The sequence below is a fragment of the Gastrolobium bilobum genome, unplaced genomic scaffold (assembly GCF_033153095.1).
Source record: "Gastrolobium bilobum isolate Gb01-03AN ecotype WA unplaced genomic scaffold, APGP_CSIRO_Gbil_v1 utg3981, whole genome shotgun sequence".
In the NCBI taxonomy this organism is placed as follows: Eukaryota; Viridiplantae; Streptophyta; class Magnoliopsida; order Fabales; family Fabaceae; genus Gastrolobium; species Gastrolobium bilobum.
This window is the reverse complement of record NW_026898638.1, coordinates 286,127-293,490: the sequence shown is the minus strand read 5'-3', so window position 1 is coordinate 293,490 and position 7,364 is coordinate 286,127.

The window sequence follows — 7,364 nt, the reverse complement described above, 5'->3', positions numbered from 1 at the left end:
GAGTAAAAATAAAAAATTCTGAATTTGATTTTACAATAAATTCCGTGAATGACTGGATTTAGAGGTAGTGGGCTTGAGCGAGCAAGGGTTATGTCAATGAGAACTTCTGGTTGGCACAATATCCCTGTAGAAGAAGAAGATGCTGTAAAATTGCTCGAAACTAGTCCAAGTCTCGCCACCAGCCCTTGATAGAGGTAGTAGCCATAGGACGTTCCATTCTTTTATTACCATTTCATGTATAATGATTGGAGGCTCTGAGATTCAAAACCAATTATAATTCAATTATTTTCTCTGCCGAGCATTCATATAATATTCACTGTGTATGCGCTCGTCTCCATAGCAAGCAACGACCCCAAAAGGGAGCTGAGTGAGGAACAGAAGCAGCAACAGAGAACCCAAACCGACAGGGACAACGATGGAGGGTAAGCTTGTCATTAGCGGTCTTGCCTATAGACACATTTACCTAGCAAACATACAATACCATATGTCAAGAGGGGTTCTGTTAGCCGGCTTTCTCATTCATTTAGACGTCCATGTTGTTTAGCTTGCAATCTCATTTAGGTAGCAAAATATTCAAAATCCCTAAACCAAACAAAGCAACCCAATTATCCCACTTTCCACTTACCCATCTATCTCAACATTTTCCTCCAACCAAACACACCCTAATGGATTAAATGTAGATGTTGGGTCTAAGGACTGACGATGTTTGGCCCTAACATATTATTGTACGCGATGAGAGGCAAGTAACCTAAAAGGGTGATATGTAATAACAATAAAATTAGGGTTTCATATGCATACATGTGAGGTGAAATTACCTTTTTTGCAGTTTGGGCTAGACTGTGTGCCCAATTGCAAGAGCCCATTTTATCCGTCCATAACAAATTGCACGGAAGCTCTAACCAAATTTTGAGTCATCTATTTGCTTAGGAAGCTTTCTGATTGTTAAAAAACTTTTGAGTACTTTAATGATAAAGCTAAGAGAGTCTGTCTTCTCTAAATTTGTCTTCCTCAGGTAATGATTCCATTCCTCATGTTATATATGAACAAATAAGAAGCTCAATAAATGATGAACCTGTTACTTCCATTCAATGTTTGATACTTAAAAGTTGAAATGACCCCTTTATTTGTCTGCTAGTCACTTTCAAAATTGTTCATAATTTGGTTCTAAATCTTTTAAACCAAATGCATGTGTATGCCACATTACACAGGTTTTAGCTACTTCATTTTTGCTTCTTGTTGAGGCCTTATAAGAGGCCCAAGAAATTTTAGATACCCCAAACTTTTAAATGCTCCATATCTTCCAGGCAAAAACAAAATGCTTCACAACTCTATGAATTCAAATTTGTTTGCTTTTGTAAAAGTCTAGATGCTCATATCTGTGATTCTGCATAAGCTGTACTCCTCATGTAATTCTGGGCTCAGTGGTAATGGTGGGGACAAAAAGATGTTTCTCTTGGAAGAATCTTGAACAATTTGTCTCTTAATTTTCCTCTGATTAAGGAGGTACTTTTCAGGATACAGTGTTATACTCTTTATTTCTAGTATCTTACTCTCTTTTTTCTGCAACTAACTGCTTTTTGTTCTTTTATCAGTTGCTTGCTTTATTTGATAATTGATATAAAAGAAATTAATGGAATACAAGCAATATCACTTTTTACCTTTTAAGATTAAAAAAAAATACAGAGTGGTCATGTGGTTAAATATAACTAGAGAGATTAAACACATGAAATCAAAGTTAACTTTGTTAACTATATCTTAAAGCTGTAATTGTTTCTAATTTCAAAGGAAAGTTTGGACATGACCAATGTGGATATTATAGTCCTGTACTGGAAGAAAACATACTAGGAAGAATATAACAGAGGGATTGCTGCAAAACTCCATGTGCCATGTGCAGATTTTTGTGCAAGTGCAGTTTCTTTCACTTTTCATTTTAGTTTATAGTTTATGTTAAAAGGCATCACTTGAAAGAATGCTGTATACTCAAATGGCCTGCAGTGGCTTTATTGTTTTAAAATGTAAAAGGAAGTTTTTGTAATTCTAACCCAAGCTGTAATGGATGAATTTTCTATCTCAACTAGAAAAATAATCAACAAAAAAAAAATTAGTACATAAAAAAGGAAGATAAAGATAATTCGATCGCCTAAGGCCTTTTGAAAGGTTGATGATTAAAGGGTATTTAATGGAATGATGCTGGTGAGGAAGTCAAAAGTTGATTCTGGGATTTAACCAAAGTAGGTTACAAAAAGAAAAAGGCACTGATAATTTTTTGAATCTAGGGTTGCTTTTCCCAAGCATGTACTTTAACTCTTACTTATTCTCATCATATTTACCTAATCTCTATCATATAACATCACAATCGCCCTTAGAATTTGAATTAGGAAATTGTAATATGAAGCTTAAATGGATAAAATCATTAACGTGTCCTATGTTATAGCATAAACAACACCAAATTACCACCCTTATGTTCCTTTGTTTAGTTAAATAATTAGAACCCCAAATCCATTCCCTTGAGCAACAAAGTTTTTTTTTTTTTTTTCAAAAATCCGATGCACAAATTTGACTTTCCGTCAAAATGTGGGACCGAAAGTTTCCTTTGCTTTTGTCCTCAGACCCTTGTTTTCCTCTTCCTACAGTAAATGTGAACATGGAAAGTTACTACGGGAATGTCACCTGTCTAGAACAAGACAAAACAAATCATATAAAATAACGGCGAAGGATATTATAACAATCAATTAGTGTTACTATTAATGTACTACCAATCAATTTTACTGTTAGATCGATTATGTTGATCTAACGGTTATGTAAAGAATCAATTCAACCCAAAAGCTTAAGCTGTTGGGTGAGACTATATTAATGGTTTTATATATCTCAACACGCCCCCTCACACGAAAGTCCACTGAGCTTGAAGGGTGGACAATACACAGGTCCACCTACCTGTGCGAACAAAGAAATTCCACTTGAAAGAAAGTGGGAGGCGGCGAGGATCGAACCCGGGACACGAGGCTCTGATACCATGTAAAGAACCAATTCAATCCAAAAGCTTAAGCTGTTGGATGAGACTATATTAATGGTTTTATATATCTCAACAGGTTATATTTATTTTCATTTTTGTATGGTTATGATTCCCCATATTTAATACTTTATATTTATTTTCACCTTTGTATAGTCGTGATTTCCTATATTTAATTCTTTCACATTAAATCTGAGAAGTCATGATCATACACAGATAAAAATAAATATAACTGTTAGATCAACATAATCGATCTAACGATGAAATCGATTGGTAGTGATATTGGTAGTAACATTATATATAGGAAAATGATGTTACTACCAATGTTAGTACCAATCAATTTCATTGTTAGATCGATTATGTTGATCCAACGGTTATATTATTTCCATCTTTGTATGGTTATGATTCCCTATATTTAATACTTTATATTTATTTTTACCTTTGTATGGTTATGATTTACTATATTTAATGTTTTCACATTAAATATAGGGAATCATAACCATACAAAGATGGAAATAAATATAACTGTTGGATCAACATAATCGATCCAACGATGAAATTGATTGGTAGTAACACTAATTGATTGTTACAATATCCTACCTCTTATAATATATATATATATATATATATATATATATATATATATATATATTATAACATAAGAAATTGTTTAATAAGGAAAATATAATAAACTCATCTATTAAATTGTGTATATAAGAAAATGTTTAGTAAGGAAAATATTATAAGCTCATTTATTAAATTGTGTGTAATCATTACATGCTATTACTTGATATTTATCTTTTGTGATATTCAAATATAGTTGAATAAAAGAAGTATTTTATTTGATCATCTTTAAGTATATAATATTTCAACAAATTAAAGTTAAATAACATTTAAAATATAAATTCTCAAAATAAATGGTTTACGGTATACAACGCAACAAGAGAAACTTCCGTACTATTAATACTGCAAAGGAGAAGTAACCAATCATTGATCATGGTACACTAGCAATTTGCTGCCACATTTGAATTCAGTACGGCGAAAATATTATGCAAAGCAACATTTATTTAAGTATTAAATAGCCTCTGTTTCCACACCAAAAAAAAGGGTTTCGAGGGTTTTTATACGGTTAGTAAACTCTCCTTTTCTTTTTTGTTTTATTTGCAATATTCTTAAAAATCATTCCATTATTAATCTTATTAATAAACTTGGAGTGGAGGTGTTCAACAGTCAAGACACATGTTATCAGGAATAAGTGAAGAAGTCAAGAATAACATAGAAAAGTGTAAAGAAAAAGGAGAGAACAAGATGAAGAGAGAGAGAGGCTATGAGAAAATCCTTGTGTATTAATATATAAGAAAGAGTGAAGTTACTATTACAATCAGACATGGTTATCCTAACCAATTATTAAGCTAATCCTGAATTGAATCAGTTACACATTTATTACATCCTAACGGCTCAGATCAAATGTTGAGTTGTACACCACTAAACAATGTGGACAGAATAGTAAAATTACAGCAGATAAAGTTACACAAATACATTAATACATCCTCTCAAACTCGGGGGATGGAGGCAGTAAGACAAAATCAAACATCTAATGGAGTGTTTGGTTGAGGAAATTTTTTTTGAATATTAGGAAAATGGTTGGAAAGTGAGTTTGGTAGAAAAATGTAAAAAAAGTTGTTTGGTTGACCGAAATATTATCAGAAAAATTTATTTAAATTTGCAAAATCTAAGTTCGGGAGAAACTTCGCACCTGTTTTTTCACTTCCCCAGTTATCTCAAAATACCACATCTTAAGTGGTATTCTATAACAGTGAATTTCATCCAAAAATCAACACAAAAGTCATTTTCTCATCTATCCTATTTGCCTAATTTTTTTTTCAAAAACCTGAACCAAACGTGGTATTTTTCAATATCCACTTACACTTTCTCATCAATCCCAAAATAAATCTTCTACCAAACACTACCTAAGTTTGTGTCGTAATTCATCAAAGTGAACAGGTGAGAGTGCTTTAGTAAGTGTATCAGCAATATGGTCCATGGCTGAAATATGAAAAATAGAAATCTCTTTTTTTTTTTTTTTGATAACAAAATAGAAATCTCTTTTGCAAGAATGAGTTCCCTAACAAATGAATGTCAAGCTCCAAATGTTTTGTTATTGCATAAAGTACTAGATTATGGGACAGAGCTATTGCACTCAAGTTATCACAATAGATCTTGGGAGTTGATAGATGGAGCTGCAACTCATGAATAAGAGACTTGATCTGTAACACCGCGTATATATCCGGTAATGTTATCATACTATCGTATTAAGCGGCGCTTAATTAAAAATGCGAATATCTTTTTCTTTTCAATTATGATGTCATTATCATTACCAACTTGCTTATTAATCAATTAATAAAACATCGCCTGTATGCAATTGCAATAAAACAGCTAACTGAAAATACCTCAAAACATAGATAATAAAAGTGTGGCTCTAGTCACTGAACTACAACAACGTAGACCAGACCATCTAACAGTTTATACAACTCCCATCTAAAAGTACTAACATAAAGTGTCATGGACAATCCTCATGCTCACTCAAATAAGGCAACATGCCCAACATCAGTCTCAACAACAACATAATCATAAATAGCGGAAAACATAAACAACATCCAAATCCAGTCATGGCAGCAATACAACATAATACCCTCAACTAAGCTCTGGCCTCCTGCCGCTAGAGGCATCAGTCACCAAACTACCGGAACCTGAAATAAGCATTCCCCAAACGTGGGGTGAGATCTCTAAACAAGAAATCTCAGTAAGGCAAGGGGTCCTCAAGGATCTTCCACCCCAAGCTCGCTTACATGTGCAATATAAGTTCAAAAGCAGTTTATCATCATCAGTTCCAAAATAGTGCAATGCAGCAGATAATCATGTCATGTGTGTCAATTCTATTCTACTGGCCAGAGAAATGCAGGATTTACATACGCCAAATACCCACACTAGTGCAAGACGCTACTTGCATTCACCCCGGATCACCATCTCGTATGACGCCACATACTCAGGTTTACCGTCAAGATGAAATAACACATGCATATTAAAAGCCATTACACATAAAGCTCAACAGCATTTCAAGTATCCAAAGCATGTAACACAGCATGCATACAACCATACCCCCATGGGACATGGTGGAACCACAACATGGCTAAACTGAGGACACGAAAGCTTACCTTGCAAGCTAACACCCAAAGCCAAGAGTCCACAGCTCAAAGTCCAAACACAGCAGATTCACAATCTGTTATGGACCAATACTATATCAATAATAATGCACCACAAGCATACAATATTAAGACAACGCTTTTCCTTTACGTTTTACGTTTTACGTCTTAAGGCTCCATACCAAGCCATAAGCCCTTAATCATACGATTCTGACTTAGTTCATTAATTACAGAAGTTCAACTTCATCAATCTAGGGTCCACAAACCCCCAATAGCCTACTGTACACACAGCACAACTACTGTTCTACGAAATCCCAGAATATCCGGATATTCCACGGGATATATCCGGATATGAAGGCTTTTTGACCCTTATAACCCTTTATTATTAATTAATTACCGATTTGACCTTGATTATAAACTATTTCAAAAATTTAACCCCCTCAGAAAACATAACACCAATCTGCCCCTGTTTGACCGTTGACCACCAAGCCTACCCGGGTACACCCCTCTGTACCCGGGTATTTTTTGAAAATTTTTGTCTACCCGGGTAGGGAGGAGTGTACCCGGGTATTGTTCTTCGTACCTGAAAAATTGCTTGAATTATTTACCCGGGTAGAGAGGGGTGTACCCGGGTAAATCTTCGACCACCCATTTGGTATTTTTTTTCTCTTTTTTACAGCTAATGAGATAGATCAGTATTATCAAGTTAAGCATGCCTAACCAATTTGAAGAGCTTTTAGCTTTGAGAATGAATTTGGAATTTCCATACAACAACACTGTACTGCTCATCAAAGCGGTCCCTGTTCGTATCGATTATGATGGGGTCTACTTTTATGTACGTCAAAATCGCGCTCCTATATATAAATGTGGTACCGGGTCTATTGGGGATAGTGAGACGGAAAGAAAATAAAGACAGGGTTCATGGTACAGAAATTTAGTGTGAGCATGTAGCTTTTCATTTTACTGGTAAATGACGAATTATCACGTTCAGGGAAGACATGCATGGGACAAGGTTTGTGGTTGTGGATTTATACTGTTAACTGAGAATTCTCTTTCTGAAATAATCATTGAAAAATATTTGTGTGCTTTACAGACCCAAAAAAGTTGCAGAGGCAGAGCACGTGATAGTCGGTGCCTCCATATTCAAAGCT